The 25,114-nt window shown below is 33.9% G+C and overlaps 1 pseudogene; it reads right to left on the reverse strand.

Annotated features, from left to right (window-relative positions):
- Positions 1–2,951: 2,951 nt before the first annotated feature.
- The window catches only part of LOC124372164, a 43,874-nt pseudogene continuing 21,711 nt past the window's right edge, over positions 2,952–25,114 (reverse strand).

The following is a 25,114-nucleotide window of genomic DNA, read 5'->3' on the forward strand; positions in this document are numbered from 1 at the left end:
ACAGTTTACCATAGTTTATTTAAGTAAATTGTATTGTGAATTGTTTTTACATATTTATGGTGTATTGAACAGTATTTGTATTGATTTTTGGGCTGTCCCAAAAAGTGGTCCAGAACCGCCATATTATTATCTACTTATATATATATATATATATATATATAGTATATTATACTATATACTAGTATATTAAGAGTATATTTAAAATGAGATAATTCTCTGAAATAACCATCAAATTAATAATAATATATTTTAGATGAATTAATTCTCTTAAATCCCTCGTTCAATCTAACCTCGAGTATGCTGCAGTGCTCTAGACTCCTTACCGTCACCTTGATCGATAAAAGTCAGAACGAACGTACAAAATCGCTTTCTACGAATGGTCGGTACAAGACTGAGTCTAAACTACAGAGAAGTTCCTGTCACACAGATTACAGATAGTTCCGTCCTCCATACCTTGTCAACAAGAAGAGCGATTCAAGATGTCTTTCTTCATAAATTTCTTAATAACCAGTTCAACTCCCCAGAGATGCTTGGTGCTATTAACTTTCCATGTTTTCTTGTCACACGTTCAAGACGCATCTTTTGGCAATGTCACGCAAGGACAAACTACATTCAAAATTCCACCCTAGTCCATTTCCAACGTTTGGACAAAAAATTCCTTCCTCTCTGCCTTACAGAAAGAAGTCTATCGTCTCCTAGCAGATGGTCCTAGACAAGCATAATGATCACCGCTTTTTAATCTTACATTTCTTATATTGTTGTATTCCGTTCATAAAATCTATTATTGTTATCCAATAATTGATAATCTTTCATGTATTATTATATCTTATTAATATTTTCTCTATGTTATTTCTCCAAATATTTATCATTATTGTCGCTGTTATCCATTGCCTGAATTTGTAGTTTTTGTCTATACCATAGTTATTTATTTGTAATGCACTCACTAGATCTAATAGTACATACTTACTGTCAAATATTCCAATGTAATATTCCCTATTTCTTTTTATAATTGTTAACCAGCTAAGTCGTCTATTTATTGAAAATTGTTTTCTAATGGATTGTCCATTGGTAAATAAATAAAAAAAGGACTGCCAACTACCTGCTACTCAGCTGACTACAGTGCTGTGTTGGACTTTGCTCGATAATTTTTATAATTTTTCCCCCACTGGGTTACTTTCCAAATACCACAGAATATTAAAGAAAGATTATTGGAAACACACATGTTATTACATAGAGCAATATTAAGAGACCGAAACATATAAACAAAGGATCCTAAAATGTTAGGATCCTTTGTTTATATACTTACTTTGTAATTACTGTGGTGTAATTTTGTCACCGAAGCATTGGAAGTATTAACAAAGTTCTTATTTAACCTACAGCAGAGCATTACAACTAAGATTGTATTACAAATTTGAAAATTGACCCACAATAATGCAAAAATGTATTTACTTAATAATTTATAAAGGAAAATTAAACAATATTACTAACCAAAAGCTAATTTTATTTTTTTAACATAAAAAATAAACTTATATTTATCATATGACGTGTATATAAACACTTCAGTATCTTAAATACAATATTTTATTGTAAACAGCACTCTACAAAAATATTGTTTTACACTTTACAGCCAGTTTCCTTAGTCCGCTTTTTCAATTGCTACTTCTGTCTGTAACTGAACATATACAGCTCCCTCCTTAGTAAATCTCTTAAACTGTTTTACCATTTCTTCCCCAAATACTGCTTCAGATGTTGGAGACTCAGCCAAACTCTCAATCACTGCAAACCTCGCTGTCTTCTCGAGCATTGTCGAGTCACTGTTTCTGTGTCCAACAGCAACTCCAGCAGTCCTGAAAGCCATAAACAGACATGTCAAGCAGTAGGGGAGAGCAAACTGCAAACCTTGCTGTCTTGTCGAACATTGTCGAGTCACTGTTTGTGTCCCACAGCAACTGCAGTAGTCCTGAAAGCCACAAACAGACGTGTCAAGCAGTAGGGGAGAGCAAACTGCAAACCTCGCTGTCTTCTCGAACATTGTCGAGTCACTGTTTATGTCCAACAGCAACTCCAGCAGTCCTGAAAGCGACAAACAGACATGTCAAGCAGTAGGGGAGAGCAAACTGCAAACCTCGCTGTCTTCTCGAGCATTGTCGAGTCACTGTTTATGTCCAACAGCAACTCCAGCAGTCCTGAAAGCCACAAACAGACATGTCAAGCAGTAGGGGAGAGCAAACTGCAAAACCTCGCTGTCTTCTCGAGCATTGTCGAGTCACTGTTTATGTCCAACAGCAACTCCAGCAGTCCTGAAAGCCACAAACAGACATGTCAAGCAGTAGAGGAGAGCAAACTGCAAACCTCGCTGTCTTCTCGAACATTGTCGAGTCACTGTTTATGTCCAACAGCAACTCCAGCAGTCCTGAAAGCCACAAACAGATATGTCAAGCAGTAGGGGAGAGCCAAACTGCAAACCTCGCTGTCTTCTCGAGCATTGTCGAGTCACTGTTTATGTCCAACAGCAACTCCAGCAGTCCTGAAAGCGACAAACAGACATGTCAAGCAGTAGGGGAGAGCAGGCTGCAAACCTCGCTGTCTTCTCGAGCATTGTCGAGTCACTGTTTATGTCCAACAGCAACTGCAGTAGTCCTGAAAGCGATAAACAGACATGTCAAGCAGTAGGGGAGAGCAAACTGCAAACCTCGCTGTCTTCTCGAGCATTGTCGAGTCACTGTTTATGTCCAACAGCAACTCCAGCAGTCCTGAAAGCCACAAACAGACATGTCAAGCAGTAGGGGAGAGCAAACTGCAAACCTCGCTGTCTTCTCGAGCATTGTCGAGTCACTGTTTATGTCCAACAGCAACTCCAGCAGTCCTGCAAGCCACAAACAGACGTGTCAAGCAGTAGGGGAGAGCAAACTGCAATCCTCGCTGTCTTGTCGAACATTGTCGAGTCACTGTTTATGTCCAACAGCAACTCCAGCAGTCCTGCAAGCCACAAACAGACGTGTCAAGCAGTAGGGGAGAGCAAACTGCAAACCTCGCTGTCTTCTCGAACATTGTCGAGTCACTGTTTATGTCCAACAGCAACTCCAGCAGTCCTGCAAGCCACAAACAGACGTGTCAAGCAGTAGGGGAGAGCAAACTGCAAACCTCGCTGTCTTCTCGAACATTGTCGAGTCACTGTTTATGTCCAACAGCAACTCCAGCAGTACTGAAAGCCACAAACAGACATGTCACCAGTAGGGGAGAGGTCAGGTTCTGTAGGTAGCTTGAGATTTACTATCGGCCGTAAGTATGCAGCCAGGCTAGTAGCGCGGTTCTGCTCTGTTCCCAACTGGACACCTACCAGCACGAGGTTATTGTACATTTTGAGGTACTGTAAAAGTACAGCGTAATTTCTTTATCAATGTCGATCGTCAATTCCAAATCTTATTGAATAATTTGTTTTCGACTTTTCTACGACAATACTTAACGTTAACATGACATAACAAGTTTGCTTCAGTCAACTTGAGTCTCAGCTCAGCTGCCTTACAGTTCAGTGGTCTTTCTTGTTTTAACCTCAAAGTTTAAGTCATGTCTCTTTGCTCATCTTGTGGAGATGAATTACCACCCGATAATGACTATGTTAAATGTGCTGTTAGTAGTTGTAAGTTACATTACAATTGTACGGGAGTTGCTGAAAAATCGTGGCGACAGATGGGTAATGTTCGCCGTGATGTCTACTGTTGTGTTTTATGTAGGAATTTGAAGAAGGATTCTGGGAGCATTTCAAGTGTGGTACTTTTACAACTGATTTGCAGGAACATTCAAATGTAAGTAAACAAAATATTCCAGAGAACTTTTTTCAGGATCTGGAGAAAAAAATTGAAAAAGTTGTCAGCAGTACTATTGAAAAGCATTTGAAATCCATTTGTGATAAATTTAATGAATTTGAAATATCTGTTGACTTTTGTTCTAAAAAAATTGATGACTTTGTGGAAAAATTAGAGTTTGTCGAAAATCGGATGAATGAAATTGAAAAACAAAACAACGACTTAGTAGCTAAAAACTTAAAGTTGGAAAAAGAAGTGGAACAAATAAAAATTCAGTTTGAGGAGTTACAGCAGTATGGGCGGAACAGCAACATCCAGATAGATGGTGTGCCTGAGTTACCAGGTGAAAATGTTTTGAACCTGGTAAATAATATGGCAATTTGCTATCGATGAAAACTATAGTTTTAAATCATGACATCCAGGCCGCACACAGACTCCCATCAAAAAATACACAAAAGCCTCGCCCTATTGTTATTCAATTTAGTAACCGCCAGAAACGGGACTGTGTTCTAAAGAAAGCAAAACAGTGCAAGTTAAAAAGTACAGTATTTGTGAGGGATGCACCAGAAACTATGGTGTATGTTAATGAACATCTAACTCCATACTTCAAAAAACTATTATATGAATCAAGATTGGTAAAAGTTGAAAAAAACTATCAGTACCTATGGATATCAAACTCAAAAATATTCATGAGAAAGGACAGAGACTCGAATGCAGTAAAAATAGCCAGCATACAGGATTTGGAAAAATTGAGAAACGGTAATTAAGTAAATTGTCAACAGATGGACAGACAATCAAGTTTGGACAGAGCATTTCTGGAAACTGGATTCTCGTGTTTGGTGCTCGTGTGGATTGACCAAAGGACAGATTCAAACATGTTCTTGTGTTGGTTAAGGATAACTTCAGTCAATGTAATCTGTGCCATCACTACTATTATATTTTTACTCTTATCTTCACCAACTACCAAGGTCCTTCAGCAAGCCATTTCATCACCTCAAGCAAAATTCTCTTATTGCCATGTTGTAGAAAATCAATATTCTTTCCTCACATATTGTTTTGTCTCCTTTGATAAGGATTCAGATTGTTGTTTTATTTTTATATTTAAATATTTCTTGTTTTGAGAAGCATCATTTTATTTTAATTTTATGCATTGTGTTTCTGATTCAAATAATTCATTTCCGTTTTAAGCTTAGAAGAAAAACTTTATGTTTATTTTGGTGTGTAACAGAATAATAATTTAATTAGAAAAATTTATTTGTATTCTTGATTTGTATTGTGTCAGACAATGTTTCTTAAATGTAAATCTAGCTGTTACTATATGGACATATACAATTGCAAGTAAGTAATTTTTCTGTATATTTATTTGTATGTGTGTATGAAATCATTGTGGTTAAGTTACTAGTGTTTTTATGTCTACTGTTGTATAACTGATTATGTTCTTGTTTTTAATGTAAAAAATGTTGTAAATTGTAAATGTCTAGTTCAACACTTTTAGAGAGCATTAAGTCATAAGTCATATATTTGGCCATTAAATACATATTTGTACAATAGGCTACGTCATACAGATACATAAAAATAAAAGCAATTAACATATACAGTTAAAACTACCTACAGACTAACTTTGGAAGACTAGACTAGATATATCACTTTTAAAGAACTCGTCAATTTTGTAAAAAGGATTGTTCAACAGCCAATCGTATAAAATATTTCTAAAACTATTGAAGCTACTATAATGAGCAGAAATGTGCAGTCTATTAAATAGCCTTATGCTAACAATTTCATAAGATAATTTAGTTTTACTTAACCTAGCAAAAGGTACATGAATTTGGTGAGAATTCCTAGTAGCATAAGAGTGAACATGCTCATTGAGGACATAATTATTAACATTATTTTTTGTAAAAAGTAGACAAGATAAAATGTATAGATTTATAACAGTTAGTATTTTACTGCAAATAAAGAAGGGTCTACAGTGCTCAAGACAATGGGCGTTGTTGAGAATTCTGACTGCTTTCTTTTGAATAATCAATACTTCATTTATACTGCTACAGTTACCCCATAATAATAGTCCATATGTGATTACACCTTGAAAAAGGGCAAAGTAAACCATTCTAAGATAGTGTTTGTCTACACAGTGCCTCAAATGGTACAAGAGATATATGACCCTGCTCAATCTTTTACATACATTATTTATATGAGAATGCCAGGTCAACTTTGAATCCAGAGTGATACCTAGTAAATTAACCACATTATCATTACAATCAGCTTGGACTCTTAAGGAGAAAACCATATTTTGAGTTTTTTCTAAATTCAACAACAGAACATTTGATTTATACCATTCATCTGCTTCATCGATCATACATCTTAGTTTAAGCTCTCTTTCATTTTGATTATTTACTGTTGTAAAAAAGTGACATCATCAGCAAACATTACTGATTTATAACTCACATTGTACTCAAGATCGTTAACCATAATTAGAAATAAAGTAGGGCCCAGAACTGATCCCTGTGGCACGCCAAACTTTACCTCAGAAGATTTAGAAAGATTGCCATTAGTAAAAATGTTTTGTTGCCGATAACTGAGGTAGGATTTAAACAAAGAATTTTGAATGCCTGTTACACCATAGAATTTAAGTTTTCTCAACAGGATGTCGTGATCGACACAGTCGAAGGCCTTGGAGAGGTCGCATAAAACTGCGCAGGTGTCAAAGCCTGCATCGAAACCAGCCAAGACGCCCGAAACAAGTCCCCCAACTGCATCGGTTGTCGACATCCCGGCTCTAAAACCAAACTGACTACAACTAAAGAGATTATTTGTTTCAAAATATAAGTTAACCTGGGTTTTAATGATGGCTTCAAAGACTTTAGAAAAAACTGGTACCAGAGAGATAGGTCTGTACGATTTAACACTCCTATGATCACCCTTCTTAAAGATTGGCACAACCTTTGACACTTTTAATTTACTAGGAAAGATTCCCTCTTTAAGCATCGCATTTAGACACATGGTGAGAGGGATATTCACTCCACTGCACACTAATTTCACTAAATTATTTGAAACATTATAAATATCACAGCTTTTGGAACTTTTTAACTTTAAAATTACTTTCACAATATCACTATACTCTATAGGCTGCCAGGCGAAAGACTGATGTGAAGGTAAATGTTGCACCTCTAGGAGCTCATCTGGCTTTGTATTTGCTGCGGGGATTTTCTCTCGGATTTCATCCACTACCGAAATGAAGTATTCAGCATCCGGAGTAGCATGTTGTTGTTGTTTTCGGTTGAGTCTCATGTTTTATAATTTGCCACACAGCTTTGCAAGTGTTGCTTGAGGACTGAATAAATTCTTGGTTAGCATGAAATTTAGCTTGTTTTAGAGCACTCTTGTAATTGATCTTGGCCAATTTATAATTTTTAGCATCCCTGGGATCTTCAGTCGCTTGTGAAATATAAAAGTGACATAACCATTTTTTCATTTTTGCCAACTGAGGAGTGAACCAGTTGCGCAGACCTTTAGGTTTATGGTAATTCTTGAAGTTATTTGTTCTTGAGTTCCTCATTGGCAAATAAATATTCATCCAGCCTATAAACACATTGTGAAACTTATTATACATTTCTTCAGCACTTAATCCTTTAAGAGTTACACCCCAGTCAATATTCTGTAGACAAAGTTTAAAATCTTCAACTGCAGGCCCAGGTAATGGTCTGAAAGGTCTTTCAAGTCGTTGAACCTGTGTAACTTCTTTTGAAGCTGCCATTAGCCGATCATAAATGTTAAAGGATAAAAAACTGTGGTCAGATATTAAAAGATCAAGGACATTAACGTTGCAGTCTGATGGTCTAATGTTTGTTATTGTGTAGTCAATGCAGGCTAAGCCTCTTGTTGGCCTAAAATTGGAACAATAAAGGCCAGCAGTTCTCAAGAGATTATGAAGCTTTACAGTTGTAGTATTGTTCCCATTTGCTTCTATATTCAGGTCGCCACACAGCACTATGTCAATCTTAAATTTAATCAAATAATCCAGTAGATTTTCCAATTTTTCAAAAAAAATTTTATTGTTTCCACCACTGGGCCTATACAAGGATACTATTAATAACTTTTGGTCACTGAGTTTGACTGCAGAAACTTCGAATTGCATCTCGACACAAAATTCTTTAACATCAACTTCTTTTACTTTTAGATCTTCTTTTACATAAATACCAGAACCTCCGTGACTACTGGAGACTCTGTAAAATATTGTAGCGAGTTTGTAACCTGTGAAGTTAAAGAGTTCAAAATTGTCTTCACTAAGCCAATGCTCCACTATGCACAGTACCGAGTAATTTATTTCTTTTAAACACATTTCTATTTCTAGGACTTTGTTAGTCAAGCATTGAACATTTCCAAATAAGATATTAAATGAATTTCTTGAGATCTTGTCATTATTTGGGGGTGCTAATATTAAATTGTGAACATCATTACTTAAAGTTCTTACATAGGTTGAATTGGCCGAGTTTAGGTTTCTTTCATCTTGTTGGCTAAAGTTTCTAAAAAAAGTTGTGGTGTACTCGCTGTAATGACTGGACTGGTGGATGATGGTAGGGGTGATGGTGTAGGTGCTTCTCTGAGTACCTCTTCAATAGTCACTGGGCTGCTGCTAATAGGTGTTGAAATTTCCTCATGTACTTCCACAACAGCGTCACAAATTTGCTTGGCTAGCCATTTTTTCCCCTTTGAGTTTAGATGTAATCCATGACGAGTGTGCAGCTGTCTCATTACTTTGCTTACTTCCACAATAGATACATTATCATATTTACTGCATAGCTCTTTTATTGCAATATTAGTTTTTCTTTGCAGTTTGTTAACACTTGACCACAGCGGGAGGTCGTATCTAATTGGCAAGTCAACCAGAATAATTTTATTGTTCCCAGTTTTTTTTATTGTACTCTCCATACTATCTATTCAGCCTCATTTTTAGAGATATCATTAGAGCCACAAACAATCACCAGGACATCATTCTTGGTTTTTAACTCATTTGTAATATTTCTGTGATTTAGAATTTCACTGCTCCTACCACCTGGCCTCACAAACCCAACAGCAGTTCGGGTTCTTTGATTCTTGTTAATGTACCAAGCCAAAATCTCTCCCATGACTGTCAGAACAAATCAAAAATTTACTTTGGTCATTCATACTAACTCTATTTAGTGTATTGTCAATATTTGCTTGATAGTTACTATCAGTGCACTTCCTCCTCGAGGGTACTTTGTTTTCCCTTGTACTTTTGTTTGAAGAGAGGATGTCTCTTGCCTCTTTCGCAGGCACCACAGTATTTTTTATGCCCTTGTGTTTGGAAGCTACTGCCCTGATAACATTTGGGATTAGATTATTTCGTTGCGGCTTTCTGGAGATGAACTTAGGGGTTTGTAGAGGAGGGAAATCACTTTCTTGATAATCAGCTGATTTACACATATCTGTATTTTCACCAAGCAACTGAAAACTGTTACTCAAAGGTAAGATAAATTCCGATGGCTGAGTAATGTTCTGTTTCAAGGAAACCTTGTTTTTATTAATTAAACTTTCTAACTTAATTATTTCTTCCTCTCTTTTTAATAGCAAATTTTTCCAGTGTAACTTTTTCTATTTGAAGGTTTTGTACTTTTTGAAAGGCCTCTTCCAAATCACAGTTAAGGGTTACTACAAACCTTATTTAAACTTCTCTACCTCTTTTAACAATGTATTAGTTATATCATGTGATAAAATTGCTTCTTGTTCTTCTTCATTTGGTTCTAAACAATTTTCACAAAACCCAATTTTTTTGATTTTGAGAATTTGTTGTATTCTTCTAAGTTTAGATTAGAACATTTAAAATGAGTCCATTTGGAACAGTTTCTGCTACATAACAAAGCCTTGCTACACTTACTGACATTTTTACTACATATGCTACAAGGATATTTTATTTGGACATTTTTAACCATTTTATTAATTGTATGACAATAATCCTATTAATGTACAACTTATAAATATTCAAACGAAACTGTATTAGTTTAAGAAAATGGTATGCTGAGCTGTCTGTTTGTTTATAAACAAAGCAGAAGACAGTTTAATATCCTGCACAAGATGATCTGTTGATCATCTAATGTATGTGTAATGTATGTGTATTTACATTAATGATGTAAATAAATTTTTATAGTGAGAAAAAGGGTTTATTATTTGTGGCACACAAATATTAGGAGTGTAAACAAAAATTTTGATTTATTTATTGCTTATTTAAATTGCTTGCAGGTAAAGCCTCAAGTAATTGTATTGTCTGAGGCTTGGTTGGTAAGTGAGAAAGAAGCTGTTTTATATAATATTAATAGTTATCAAATATTTTCACCTTGCAACTCTGCTGTGAGAAGTAGTGGTGTCATTGTCTATATACATCAGTCTATAACATCGGTTCTGTGTGAATGTGATATACCTGGTTGTGATGTGGTTTTGGTCTCATGTCGTTTAAATAATATTTCTTTTTATGTTCTTGGTTTATATCGTTGGCATATATCATTGGCAAGGGATGTCATTCTTGACTTGACGTGCTCGTTATCAAAAATTAATTATGATAATATCATATGTTTGGGTGACTTTAATATTAACATTAAGTTGGAAAATAGCCTTAGTGATGAATTTTTGGATTCAATGGCTAGTCTTGGGTTTCAACAACTTGTTGACTTAGATACGAGAGTGCAGGGTATTTCCTCCTCATGTATAGATCACATATGGTTTAGTTCCAAGGTTTATGAAGCTCACAAAGTATCAGTGATTGAAACAAATGTAACTGACCACAGATCAGTGGCGTGCACAGTGGATTTCACTCACTTTGGAATTGCACAAAGAAGAGTTCATTATGGATGTTTCATTGATTATAAAGGACTTGGCATTGATATTTTGGAGATCACTGATGTTAATTTGGCATTTAATTTGTTTTATGATAAATTGTCTACTTTGATCGATAACAATAAATATACTAATACCGCAGAAAAAACTAATGTTAAATTTAAAATGTTAAAACCATGGATGAGTGTTGGATTATCTAAGGCTTTTGCTGTTAGAGATAAGTTATATAAATCATTTAAAAAAAATATCCCTGTACAAAAAAATAAGGAAAATTTTGATAAATTTCAATATAAATTATCAACATGGGTGAGACAAGCTAAAGAAAGATATTACATTAATAAGTTCCAAGAATACAGAAACAATTCAAAACAACTGTGGCATCTAGTCAATGGTATTATAAAAGGAAATTCATCAAGTAGTAGTAAAATAACATTACAGAACAATAATAATCTAATGACTGATAGTTGTGAAATTGCTAACTGTTTTAAACAATTATTTTGTTAATGTTCCTAATAACCTAGTTGATTCATTTCAATATATCACCGATGATATTAAGCACCTTTGTTTAACAAATTTTAAACCTTTTATTAACGAAAGTTCCTTATTTTTATTTCCCATTACACTGACAGAACTAAAAATACAAATTAAGTCTCTCTCGCTGAGTAAAAGTACTGGTGATGAATTGTTATCATCAAGGTTTAATATTTAAAATGTCAGAAGAATTGTCTCCTGTACTTCTTAATCTATTTAATAAAAGTATTAGTTCAGGATGCTTTCCGGATGTGCTTAAGATTGCTACAGTAATACCTATATTTAAAAAAGGAGACAGGCTTTTCGTAGAAAATTATCGTCCAATTTCTTTACTTCCAGTTTTGTCAAAATTATTAGAAAAATTAGTTAAAGTTAGACTCATAAAGTTTTTAGAAATAAATAATTTTTTTTCTAAAGTTCAATTTGGTTTTAGAGAGGGACTCAGTACAGAGCTGGCTTTGCAGCATTTTTTGAAAGATATATATAACGGTTTGAATAATATTTCTTGTAAAAAAGTGGCTGGTTTATTTTTAGATGTAAGTAAAGCCTTTGATACCGTTAATCATGGTTTGCTGCTAAATAAATTGGAATCTGCTGGTATTCGAGGTGTTCCTTTGAAGTGGTTTAAGACATACCTAACTGGTCGACAGCAATTCGTCAAAATAAACAGTAGCACCAGCTGCTTGGAAAGTCTACATTTTGGAGTCCCCCAGGGATCAGTTCTTGGGCCTATTTTGTTTTTAATCTTTGTTAATGACTTTTACTCTGGAAATTTCAATGGTAAGGTGACAGCATTTGCTGATGACACAGCATTTTCCTATAGTGCGTCAACAGTTGATGAATTATATTCAAAGGATGCAGGATGACCTAAATAAAATATCTATATGGTTTGCTTGTAATAAATTATCCTTGAATGTATCAAAAACATTATATATGATTTTTTTCTTTGTCCCAATCTGGCAACTTTGGCACAGCCTTAAGAATACATTTAATAAATTGCAGCAAGGATCTGTGTAATTGTGGCGTAATTTAATAAATGTAGTCAGATTAAGTATCTGGGTTTGATTCTAGATGAAAACTTATCGTGGAAACCTCATATAGGTTCTCTGAAAAAATCTCTACGGTCATCACTTAGGGCATTTTTTTCATTTGAAATCAGTTTGTCCTCCCTCAGTTATGAGACTGGCTTATTTTTCTTTGATTAATTCTAGGCTGGAGTATGGATTGTCATTGTGGGGTAGTTCATATGTTTCAAATTTATCTAGTCTAATAGTCCTTCAGAAAAAATTTATAAGATTGATATGTAATTCTAATATTAGAGAACATTCGTTTCCGCTTTTTGTTAGAAATTTTATTTTACCATTAAGATATTTATATGTTTTTAAAGTTTTAGTAATTTTTTTTCATACTAAGTGGTAACAGTGGACCTGTTATTGACAACTCTGGTTATTCTACTAGACTCAGTAATCAACAGTATTTGTGATTGCCTAAACCAAAACTGCTCTTTGTTTCAAAAATCTTTTGTGTTTTTTACGTTATAAGTTTTTTAATTTAATTCCAAGTGAAATTAAAATTAATAGATCTATATTTATTTTTAAAAAGAGGCTGAAGGTTTGGTTATTGAGTAGAAGTGTTAAAGATATTGAAAATTTATATTTAGTTGTTCAGTAAAAATATTTTGTTCTTATTTTATAAATTGTAAATGTATGTTTTATATTGAAGGTGAGTTGGATTTCTCTAATTAATGTGTGTTAATTTGATGGTTAAGAGTAATTTTAGTTTGTTTATTATTATTTGTTGTATTTTTATATTGTTATAATAGAACTTAAATTAAATTAAGAAGCTGATGATGGCTCCCACCCAAGTGCAAGATTATTTTCTTTTTGGGTTGGTATATTTTTTTCTCTTTAATCTGTATATTTTTGTGTATACTGTATTTACATGTATTTAAAAAAAGAGAAAAAATAAAACGCATTTATTATTATTATTATTATTATTATTACTATCGAGCCAAGAGAAATTTGGCGCTTGACACGTTGTGGCATGTTCAATCCCTCGTGCATACGCTCCTGCCCAAAAGCGTTAAACGCACTGAACAGCAGAGGAGCGTTGGTCAGTCTACAAGTTACAATCACAACGCTTAGACGTACGGTGCGCTGATACCATAACTTTCATTGGTACTGGTAAGGTTAGGTGAGGACTACGAATTGTTCGTGAGAACGGACCTAACGTATAAAACAATCTTCTTGGTTTTCTACTTTACTTACTGTCTCACTTAACCTATGTTCATACGTTACGAACCTAAACTTCTTGTACTTGGGGTTCTTTACTTTATTTACTATAGTTAGGTTAGGGGACAATCACGCCCGCCACATCGCTGGACACGTTTAGGAGACTCATCGGCCTGCACTCGCGGTGAGCGGCGTCTGCGTGAGCCCCGGCACTGCTGCGAGGTGGTGATCGCCGGCACTAACGACCTGGCAGTCGCGTTGAGCGGCATCTGTGTGAGCCATGACTCAAACAGAGCATGTAGTATCAATTCTTAAAAATGTAATTCAATAAAATTAGACAATTTAAGACCGATAAGCCTTCTTTCAGTTTTCTCTAAAATTATTGAAAAGATTGTAATAATTCGTCTAGTCTCTTTCCTAAATAATAAAAGATTTTTCAGTACAGACTAGTTTGGGTTTACAAAGGGAAAATCAACAGAAGACGCTCTCATTGACGTAACTAACAGGTTGGGCAACCAATGAAAAATAAAATCACTGTTGGCCGGCGTTATTCAACAATATTTGGATATTCATACCAACCTATTAGCTCTGGTTCACGTCAATAGCATTAAAAAATAAATAAAATAAAAAGAAAACAACACAATTGGGGGCTCAATTTTCAATAATTATTTAAATTGCTTGACTCTAGATTAAGTGTCTTAATATTATTATTAAATTATAACACTGGCCACATTACTGGTAACAGTGGTCAGTAAATTCCGAAAAAAGTTACTGTAAATTATACTTAGTAAATTATTGAATGAAATAAATGATTATTATATATACTGTTGAGTCCGAGGCTGCTCAGATAGGACTTGTTAAGGAAATAATGACCCACATAACAAGAGTAAATAGGAATTTACCTAATGTATTATGTATATATTGTTGACTCCAACGATATTCAGCTAGGAATTGTTAAGAACATAATGCCCCAGTTAATGAAGTGAAAAGGTGTGTATCTGGGGTATTAGGTATGTACTGTTGACTCCAACGGTATTCAGCTAGGACTTGTTAAGAACATAATGCCCCAGTTAATGAAGTGGAGAGGTCTGTACCTGGGGTATTACGTATGTATTGTTGACTCCAACGATATTCAGCTAGGACTTGGACTTGCTAAGAACATAATGCCCCAGTTAATGAGGTGGAGAGGTGTGTACCTGGGGTATTAGGTATGTATTGTTGACTCCAACGATATTCAGCTTGGACTTGTTAAGAACATAATGCCCCAGTTAATGAAGTGGAGAGGTGTGTGCCTGGGGTATTAGGTATGTATTGTTGACTCCAACGATATTCAGCTAGGACTTGGACTTGCTAAGAACATAATGCCCCAATTAATGAAGTGGAGAGGTGTGTATCTGGGGTATTAGGTATGTATTGTTGACTTCAACGGTATTCAGCTAGGACTTGTTAAGAACATAATGCCCCAGTTAATGAAGTGGAGAGGTGTGTACCTGGGGTATTAGGTATGTATTGTTGACTTCAACGGTATTCAGCTAGGACTTGGACTTGCTAAGAACATAATGCCCCAGTTAATGAAGTGGAGAGGTGTGTACCTGGGGTATTAGGTATGTATTGTTGACTCCAACGGTATTCAGCTAGGACTTGTTAAGAACATAATGCCCCAGTTAATGAAGTGGAGAGGTGTGTACCTGGGGTATTAGGTATGTATTGTTGACTCCAACGGTATTCAGCTAAGACTTGTTAAGAACATAATGCCCCAGTTAATGAAGTGGAGAGGTGTGTACCTGGGGTATTAGGTATGTATTGTTGACTCCAACGGTATTCAGCTAGGACTTGTTAAGAACATAATGCCCCAGTTAATGAAGTGGAGAGGTGTGTACCTGGGGTATTAGGTATGTATTGTTGACTCCAACGGTATTCAGCTAGGACTTGTTAAGAACATAATGCCCCAGTTAATGAAGTGGAGAGGTGTGTACCTGGAGTATTAGGTATGTATTGTTGACTCCAACGGTATTCAGCTAGGACTTGTTAAGAACATAATGCCCCAGTTAATGAAGTGGAGAGGTGTGTACCTGGGGTATTAGGTATGTATTGTTGACTCCAACGATATTCAGCTTGGACTTGTTAAGAACATAATGCCCCAGTTAATGAAGTGGAGAGGTGTGTACCTGGGATATTAGGTATGTATTGTTGACTCCAACGGTATTCAGCTAGGACTTGTTAAGAACATAATGCCCCAGTTAATGAAGTGGAGAGGTGTGTACCTGGGGTATTAGTTATGTATTGTTGACTCCAACGGTATTCAGCTAGGACTTGTTAAGAACATAATGCCCCAGTAAATGAAGTGGAGAGGTGTGTACCTGGGGTATTACGTATGTATTGTTGACTCCATGGCTGCTCAGCTAGGACTTGCAGCAACATCAGTACTGCCAACTTGATCTCTGGGAAGGGTTGCTGAGCCATATCTCCTACCTTGGTCATCACGTGGTCTGTAGAACCTAATAGATTAAACCATTCTCTGACCACTGCCAACATCTCTGTGTCTTGGTCACTGACCTACAACAACCACACCATCACAATTGAATGGATCACAAGTAATATTTGAAATCAAGTAACCATAACTACATAAATAAGATTGTGCATCTTGAATCAAATTGCCTTTCTCTAGGTTTTGTACCCGTACTTCAAAAATTTGGTAAAAAGTACATTTTTACTATAAAGCTTTATGTTTAATTCCAGTGCCACTTATTGTTTTAGAACCGTCTGTAAACCATTCAAGCTCCGCTGGTGGAAGGTTTCTTTCCTTCCAACCAATCGTCCCCTAGATACCTCTAAAGTTGTGAAATATGAAATCAAAGGTCCAGTTAAACCTATTCAACTGTTATGTGTAAACATTGTATTACGACAGGACGGCCATATGTTTAATTATTTTAACCAATAATTTCAATTTGTTTACATTACAGTGCAAAATCATAACAAAAGTAACAACTCTTATTATTTCAATATCGTGGCAAGACAAAACAAACGAATTTGTTTATTATGGATCATAAAGCAATATACGAGACACTAAATGCAAATTTTTTTGACAGAAAATCGTTGATCGCATCCATTTCTTCACCGCAGCTGTCATAATACGAGCTGTCTCGTATATGTATTGAAATGTTTTAGTATTATTGATTATGATTTTAGATTTTAGTTTAATAACAATATCTATATCCATACACTTTAGAAAACTATACTGTTTTTAATACAAACTTAAACCTCTTGTTCTCTTCATCATGAACACTTTAAAATGGGTATGGACCATATATGACTAATTCCGCTTTTAAAATATCATAGGACATCACAAGTGCTTTCACTCAGAAATCTATGAACTTCTACTTTGGAGTTCCTAGACATTGATCTAAAATTACAGGCGAAACCGTGGGTATGTGCTAATATGTACAATAATTTTGCCAAAATACTTATTCCAATTACTCATAGTTACAGCACTAAATACTCTAGAAATATAGTAATTACTACCTCCAATGTTATTAGATCGTTGTCAACTACTAATTGTTAAACTTCTCAACTGCTCTACAGAAATGTATGTATTTTATTATATTAATGTATGTATGTATAATCATGTTTTGTTACATCCGGATGTCCCTGGATGTTAATAAGTTTATCCCACTCACTAAAAACTAGCTTTTTAATTATTGACCTTTTTAAAATTACTTATTTTGATTATTTCTTAGTTTAAAGAGGTTGTTGTAATCATTAACAGAAAGTTCATCCACTAAACCTACTAACATTAAAATGTTTTGCTTTTCTTTTTGTTTTTTGTATTTACTTGTTTCTAATAATTTCTAAATTTTAAACTTACAATTAATTTTTTTCTACAATCTCTTCTAATTGACGAAACCGTAAAGCTTGGGTCTATCCACAGGCTTACCTGCCCATGCAGACCCTATTTTCCCTAATGGAACTGTATCTAGTAGAGTAATAATTATATTTATATTTTTTAGTGTTATTTTCAAACATAATTACTACCTACATTTATGTTATAAAATAAAAGTGTAATGTAAGGTACATATGTGTTTTAATTTGTATTATTGGGAAATAAAATATTTGTTCCTTCATACATTGAAATAAAATGGAAATAATCTTTATTCATATGTTGAATATTCATAAACAAAGAATGGTGTCAATGTTAGGTATTATACATCTAATAAAAGTTAGTTTAGCATGATGTACAAATCTCTTGAAATACTAACAGTTGTGGCTCTGTACATTCACACTGTCATACTTCAAACAAGAGATCGGGACTTACATACAACACCCGATATGCCACCGACTTCTACCTTCCATCTCATCGCACTAACAACAGGACTTCACAACTGGCTCAAGACAAGACCGCTCTATTCATTGAAAGAATTCTTTGACACTACACATCAGTACAGTACGCGCACTGAAGGTTCGGCCCTGCCGTTGTCCTACTAACCAAATAAAAACATTGACTCTCCAATGATCCGTCACGGATGGCAATGTTTAATTCTCGCTAGACAATCAACTTATGGTTAGACCAACTTCCTGTACAAATAAAATTCTGAAACTTCGCAGATCTATTTTCCTGTTTATGCCAATGCTAATGGATGTATTAAGTTTCAATGTCTTATTACTTTTCTTCAATAAAATATATTTTAAAATTAACTGTGCCAAAATTGTGATACAAAAAAGTTTGTATATGAGGATTTTTTTTTATTTTTGGTCAGGAAACTTTCACCAGCGGGAAAGTTTTTCTAAATGAACTGAAGTTAATTTTATATTTAACTTTTTTCAGATATATAGTTTAGGTTAGCCGTAACTTAGTCTGAAGTGGAATGTATCACCGACACCGCTGCCCTACAGTTTATGGCCCATTCACCTCACTACTAACTAAACTAATGAATTGTGTATAACGCACTTAAACAACTTGTCCACTTCTAACAACAGTGAATACTCGACTGTGAGGGAGAACAGGGACAATAAATATTCAGACTGCAGCGGGCCAAACATTGGCGGATGTCTGCAGAACAGTTGTTATATCGGGCAATCCACCCGTCCCCCGCCATAGTCCGCTCGGTTGACTCGGAGCCGAACCTTCAGCGCGCGTACTGTAAAGGGAAATAATTTCAACATGGTAATTGGTACTCACATATTCTTAATTATTTGTACTGGTTGTATAATATTTTTGACGCCAATACGTTTCTTAATGTTACTGTAAATAAAGATGATTGATTGATTGATTGATTGATTGATTGACTGAAGTTATATTCAACAAATTTCATTTGGTTTAGATTTGATATAAAAATATTATACAGCGAAAAGAAATAAATTGATGAGTATTACTGATTATATATTATGATAATGAAAATTTATCATTCTTTTCAAATTAAAATAAGATAACTTACTTACCTAAAGTTTAAATAAAAACATTACATACAATAAATAAATGGTTTAAAACGCTTAAAATTGTCATAAAATTGATTATTTAATACGATTATTAAAATTTAACATTGTTTTAAAATAAAAATAAGATGAGTTACTTATCTAAAATTTAAATAAAAACATAACATACAATAAATAAACACTTAAAATTATAAAAATAATTATACATTTGTTAATAGTTCATAATTAACAAATACTGTAAAATACTGTATCATATTGAGAATCCATTCATTTTTGTTACCATTTCATACTTATAGCTGAGTAACTATAACTATGTATATATTAAAATTATAAAAATAATTATACATTTGTTAATAGTTCATAATTAACAAATACTGTAAAATACTGTATCATATTGAGAATCCATTCATTTTTGTTACCATTTCATACTTATAGCTGAGTAACTATAACTATGTATATATTAAAAAGAAAATAATCTTTATTTTTATTCAAAAAATTCACTTTTTGAATATAGAGATTTTAACAACATTTACTTTTTTAATTGATCTTAAATTTATTAGTACTGCTTACATTTTTTAAATCACTAGGCAATTTATTAAAACATTTCATGCCTACATAAAATGCCTTTTTTTTAAGAATGTTAGCCTATGGAAGGTATGGCAAAGTTGCCTCTGTTTCTGATGTCATATACAGTAGATGATAATCCCCTACCAGTGAGTTGGTGATAGAATGTTGAACTGTGTATGAAATGCAATGAAAGATATAATTACTATAAATCGTTAATATATTTAATTCTTTACATTTGTCTTTGACAGTTTCTTTCCAATCCAACACAATGTAACACAATGCATATTGCCCGTTTTTGTAAAATTACTAACTTGTCCATGTTAATTTTTGACGAACCTCCATAAATACTTAACCCAAATTATATATGGGAATCAATATGAGAAAAATACACTAGTTGTAAAGTGTTAGTGTTACAAAATTTTGATAGTCTGTACAAGGCAAAAATACCAGACAATAATTTTTTAGCGACATCATCAAAATGAGAATCCCAATTTAATTTACTCTCTATATATAATTCAAGAAACTTTGTATGATTAACTCTCTCCAGTTCAACTCCTTCAAGCTGTTTGGCTGGAGGATCGCATGTTAATTAGATTTTATTCAAATTGAGCAATAGTTACTTTGTATGATTAACTCTCTCCAGTTCAACTCCTTCAAGCTGTTTGGCTGGAGGATCGCATGTTAATTAGATTTTATTCAAATTGAGCAATAGTTACTTTGTATGATTAACTCTCTCCAGTTCAACTCCTTCAAGCTGTTTGGCTGGAGGATCGCATGTTAATTAGATTTTATTCAAATTGAGCAATAGTTACTTTGTATGATTAACTCTCTCCAGTTCAACTCCTTCAAGCTGTTTGGCTGGAGAATCGCATGTTAATTAGATTTTATTCAAATTGAGCAATAGTTACTTTGTATGATTAACTCTCTCCAGTTCAACTCCTTCAAGCTGTTTGGCTGGAGGATCGCATGTTAATTAGATTTTATTCAAATTGAGCAATAGTTACTTTGTATGATTAACTCTCTCCAGTTCAACTCCTTCAAGCTGTTTGGCTGGAGGATCGCATGTTAATTAGATTTTATTCAAACTGAGCAATAGTTACTTTGTATGATTAACTCTCTCCAGTTCAACTCCTTCAAGCTGTTTGGCTGGAGGATCGCATGTTAATTAGATTTTATTCAAATTGAGCAATAGTTACTTTGTATGATTAACTCTCTCCTTTTCAACTCCTTCAAGCTGTTTGGCTGGAGGATCGCATGTTAATTAGATTTTATTCAAATTGAGCAATAGTTTCGTTGTTTGAAAGGAAATTTTGGATTTGAAAAATATTTTGGGTAGCAATTGTGTTTATTTCATTGATAAATTCCCAGTCACTAATAAATTAGCATCGTCAGCGTAAAGGCAAATATTATTGTTAATTTTATTTACTACGACCCCAAGTAGAGCTTTAATTCAGGTAATAGTTTTTTAATGGTAATAATCTTCTATTAAATTCAAAAAAATGCAATTTTGCATATTTGTTAACAAAGCAAAACAACTAAGAATTAAACCTGCATATACAAATTAATTAGAACTCGCTAGCTAGAACAAATCAGACAATATTTTAGGAACTAACAAACGATGATAATTTATCTCGGACTAATCATGTTGAGAATGTAGTAAATCCAATGTCATCGAGAGTTCATGCATTATGGAAAATGTCAAAAACATGTGATTTCGCTACTTTCAAAACTATTTAAGATTTTTTTATACACAGACTTATCATGCGGAATGAGCCACTTTTAAACATAAATTAGTGTTATATTTGGTTCAACAAAATTCAGTCACTGTAAAACACTTATTTGCAAAGCTTATAATCTTTATAGTTTATATGTCTTGGAAACAATAAAGTTTGTCAATTATTAATATCACAATGAAGTTTTATTTTAAACAAACCAAATTTTAAACAAACACTTGGAACCAAGTGGTTTTGGTTAAACATAAATTTGAGTTCAAAAAAATAAAATTAGTTTCATGAGTAAAACATTCTTCACACTGTTACCAAATGACATTAAGAGGGAAAAAATTACAATAAATTTAAATACAAACTAAAGCAATATTTAACTGAGAAAGCACTATATTTATTCTAAACATTTCTTTAGACACTCTATGCTGAGAATAGACAACAAGAAATTATAAAAATATAAATGGTTAGAACTTATAGTTATTTCAAATTTTTCTGTATCGTTATCACAAGTATTTTTCGTTCTTTTCTGTACTATACTTAACATATGAGGGCTACCAGAAAGTAGGTTATGTTTCACTCCGTACCACCCATTTCCAACAATGAAGACCTGGCTTGCGACGCTGCGCTTTGATGACGACATGGAACTATGGGAGGATGTACCTACCTTCTACAAGTCTTAAGCGGTAAATTTCAAAACTAGATCACCACTATGATAAGTGCCTAAACTTGTAAGGTCACTTTCACATGTATATAATACAACCTTTTCCTGTACATTGTTTTTTTTTGTTTATATCAAGCGTAATACATATTTCTGGATAGCCCTCGTAGTTAAATTAATTTGTCTTGACTGTACTCAAATATTTCGTTATGTATGACCTTGAATAAAGTATATCTTGATTTTGACATAAAGCAGAATGGTAGTTTTAAAATATTTTGTATATATCATTAGATTAGTGAGGACTAGTTTTTTTACCTTGAGTCTCAAGAGATTGGCCAATACATTAAGTCCTCGTACTCTGCTGTCTGTCGGCCACTTGAAAATTATTTCCATGATCCGGTTTCATTATTTCCTTCATGTAAATTCCTTAAAACAGAAAAAACAAAATTTTAAAAAGAAATTAATGAAAAATAAATAACAAAAGTATTAGTAATGCAGCACGGTTAATTAAAAACTTCTATCACATGAAAACAGTAGAAATGTAGTTATCAAGATCAGATGGCACCTGGCCTTATCTATATAGTCAAATTTATAAACAAAATAAAGCATTTACAGTATTTAATTTAGTGATAAAATAAGCTTAGTACATCAAGCTTTAACATATGGATACAAATCCTGTGTTTTATATTACAACAAAAATTACGTAGACAATAGATAATATGCTTTATTAACAATATCATCGACGTGTTAGAGTCAAACAGTTTTTACAAGTAAATTCTATTATTAAATGAGAGGTCTAATTAAGATTAATCATTCCATAAGAACTCGACTGTGTAGTATGCGTGATCTTGCAGCCAACACTGTAGGTTTCTCTTTATATATCCTAGGTCGTATGTCAGATGATCTGGTAGCTTGTTGAACAGTTTCATTCCAGTATATGATGGTTTCTTCTCCAACAATGCTGTTCTATGGACTGGTACAGTGTAATCCCCTGCTTGTCTAGTGTAATGACAGTGTAGATCTCTTTGTTTTGGAAGATCCTTAGTTATGCGGTAAAGTATGGTTTCTAGGATGTAAATGGATGTTATTGTCAATATTTTCCAGTTTTTTAAATGTTTCTACAGCTCTCTCTAGGTCCTATTCCAGCCATTAACTATTGCTTTTATCTGCATTACCAGAACTCTGTAGAAATTGCCACCTGAAGAAGCACCCCAGACTGCTTTTCCATAACGAAGGTGGGTTTTGAATAACGCGTGATATGCTATTATTGTGGATCATGAATACTAGTTGTCTTGGTTCTCTTTTATGCAAACAATGCTGAGTTAAGCTCCTGGCAGAGGCTATCTATATGGTTTTTCCAGCACATGTTCTTGTCAAGTATTATGCCAATATGTTTAACTGCATCAGCTGCTTGGATATTGAGTAGTTCAGTTAAAAGCGCCTTTTTACTGCCTAGAGTCATTTGTTATGTTTTTCTCATTGAGAACAAGGTCATTTTTCATTCTATATTCTTGAGCCATATGAAAAGCTATGTATGTGTTAATTTCCAGTTGTTCAGTATGTATATTTGCTGCAAGCAGAACTGTGGCGTCTGTGTACATGATCATTTAAAAATATTTCTATCAAGTGTTCTGGAAAGTCATTTATAAATAAAATAAACAAAACTTTAGGCCGAGCCTTGTGGAACTCCTGTTCTCACTGGTAGGGGATGAGATTGTACTGATTGTGTCAGTTCCACTATTTGCTTTCGTTCTTTGAGATAGCTTTCAAACCAACTGAGTGATGTTTGTTGAATACCGACGTTTTGAAGTTTAGTCAATATGAGTTCATGTTGAGATGGTAGGGGATGAGATTGTGCTGATTGTGTCAGTTCCACTATTTGCTTTCGTTCTTTGAGATAGCTTTCAAACCAACTGAGTGATATTTGTTGAATACCGACGTTTTGAAGTTTAGTCAATATGAGTTCATGTTGAGATGGTAGGGGATGAGATTGTGCTGATTGTGTCAGTTCCACTATTTGCTTTCGTTCTTTGAGATAGCTTTCAAACCAACTGAGTGATGTTTGTTGAATACCGACGTTTTGAAGTTTAGTCAATATGAGTTCATGTTGAGATGGTAGGGGATGAGATTGTGCTGATTGTGTCAGTTCCACTATTTGCTTTCGTTCTTTGAGATAGCTTTCAAACCAACTGAGTGATATTTGTTGAATACCGACGTTTTGAAGTTTAGTCAATATGAGTTCATGTTGAGATCAAGGTATAAGTTGGTGTTGGTTTTGCTGATCTCCATATTGTCAATTATATATTCAGCTAGGTCGATAATAGCAGTTGTGGTAGAGATTTGTCCATTTCTAACATTGTTGCAATCTGTCAAAGTGGTTTGCAGTTTTTGTTTACAGGTTTGACTATTACCTGAAGTCAATGTTTGGATTAGCTTTGTCATCGGTAATGTAATCGGTGTTTTCTAGTTTTTCACTAAACCTTGGATTGGATCTTGAGGTCAAATTATTAATAGCTATCTCCATTTGTTCAAGTTTTGTTTTTATTTCAATGGAACTGTCTCTAGTTACCTGATTATCTTGAGTAGAGGAGGAAGTTTGAGTCGTAGTGTGTTTCAGAATGCTTTTTTTCAGTCTTGGTTTTCAGTTTTCCTTTTAAGCATTGAAACAGATTTTTATAGTTTTGCTATCTTTTTAACATTAACTATCAATGAGAAGACAGAGTTTTTAGTTATTTCCCAAATAAATAGTTTGTGTTTCTAAGTAAAGTTTCTTGTACTCAGTGAGTTGACCTTGAATATCTGAGTTTTGCTGTAGCAGGATTTATATTTTGTCAATATATAACTTTTCTGAGTTTTCCATTTCCTCAAGTTTTTCTCCCATAATGCTAACTTTGGTTTTTAGCCTGACTGTTTCCTCTTTTAAAAGCTTGTTTTCTTCTACTAGTGCTAGGCAGCCATTTCTAATTTCTCCTCTTGACTGCTTGAGTTCTCTTAACAGTTATTTTCAATAAGACTATGTTTAAGTTCAAGGAGAGGCCACTATTGCCTATGTAAACCCATTGCCTTAGAGCAGCCTGTCCTTAGGCATATAAGATAATAATTTATTATAAGAAACTTGTTTAGTTACTTTTATTTGTTCCTTTCTATAGTAAAAATTATAATTTGTGTCTTTTATGTACTGTATATATTGTAAGTTCTTCTTGGAAATAAACTAATTCATTCATTTATTCTGAAAGGGGTTTCAAAACAACTATTTTGAGTTAATGGTAATTTTGGACCCAACATGAAGGATTGGCAATGGGCTCCTCATTATCTGAC

This window comes from Homalodisca vitripennis, unplaced genomic scaffold (assembly GCF_021130785.1).
Source record: "Homalodisca vitripennis isolate AUS2020 unplaced genomic scaffold, UT_GWSS_2.1 ScUCBcl_2680;HRSCAF=7687, whole genome shotgun sequence".
Classification (NCBI taxonomy): domain Eukaryota; kingdom Metazoa; phylum Arthropoda; class Insecta; order Hemiptera; family Cicadellidae; genus Homalodisca; species Homalodisca vitripennis.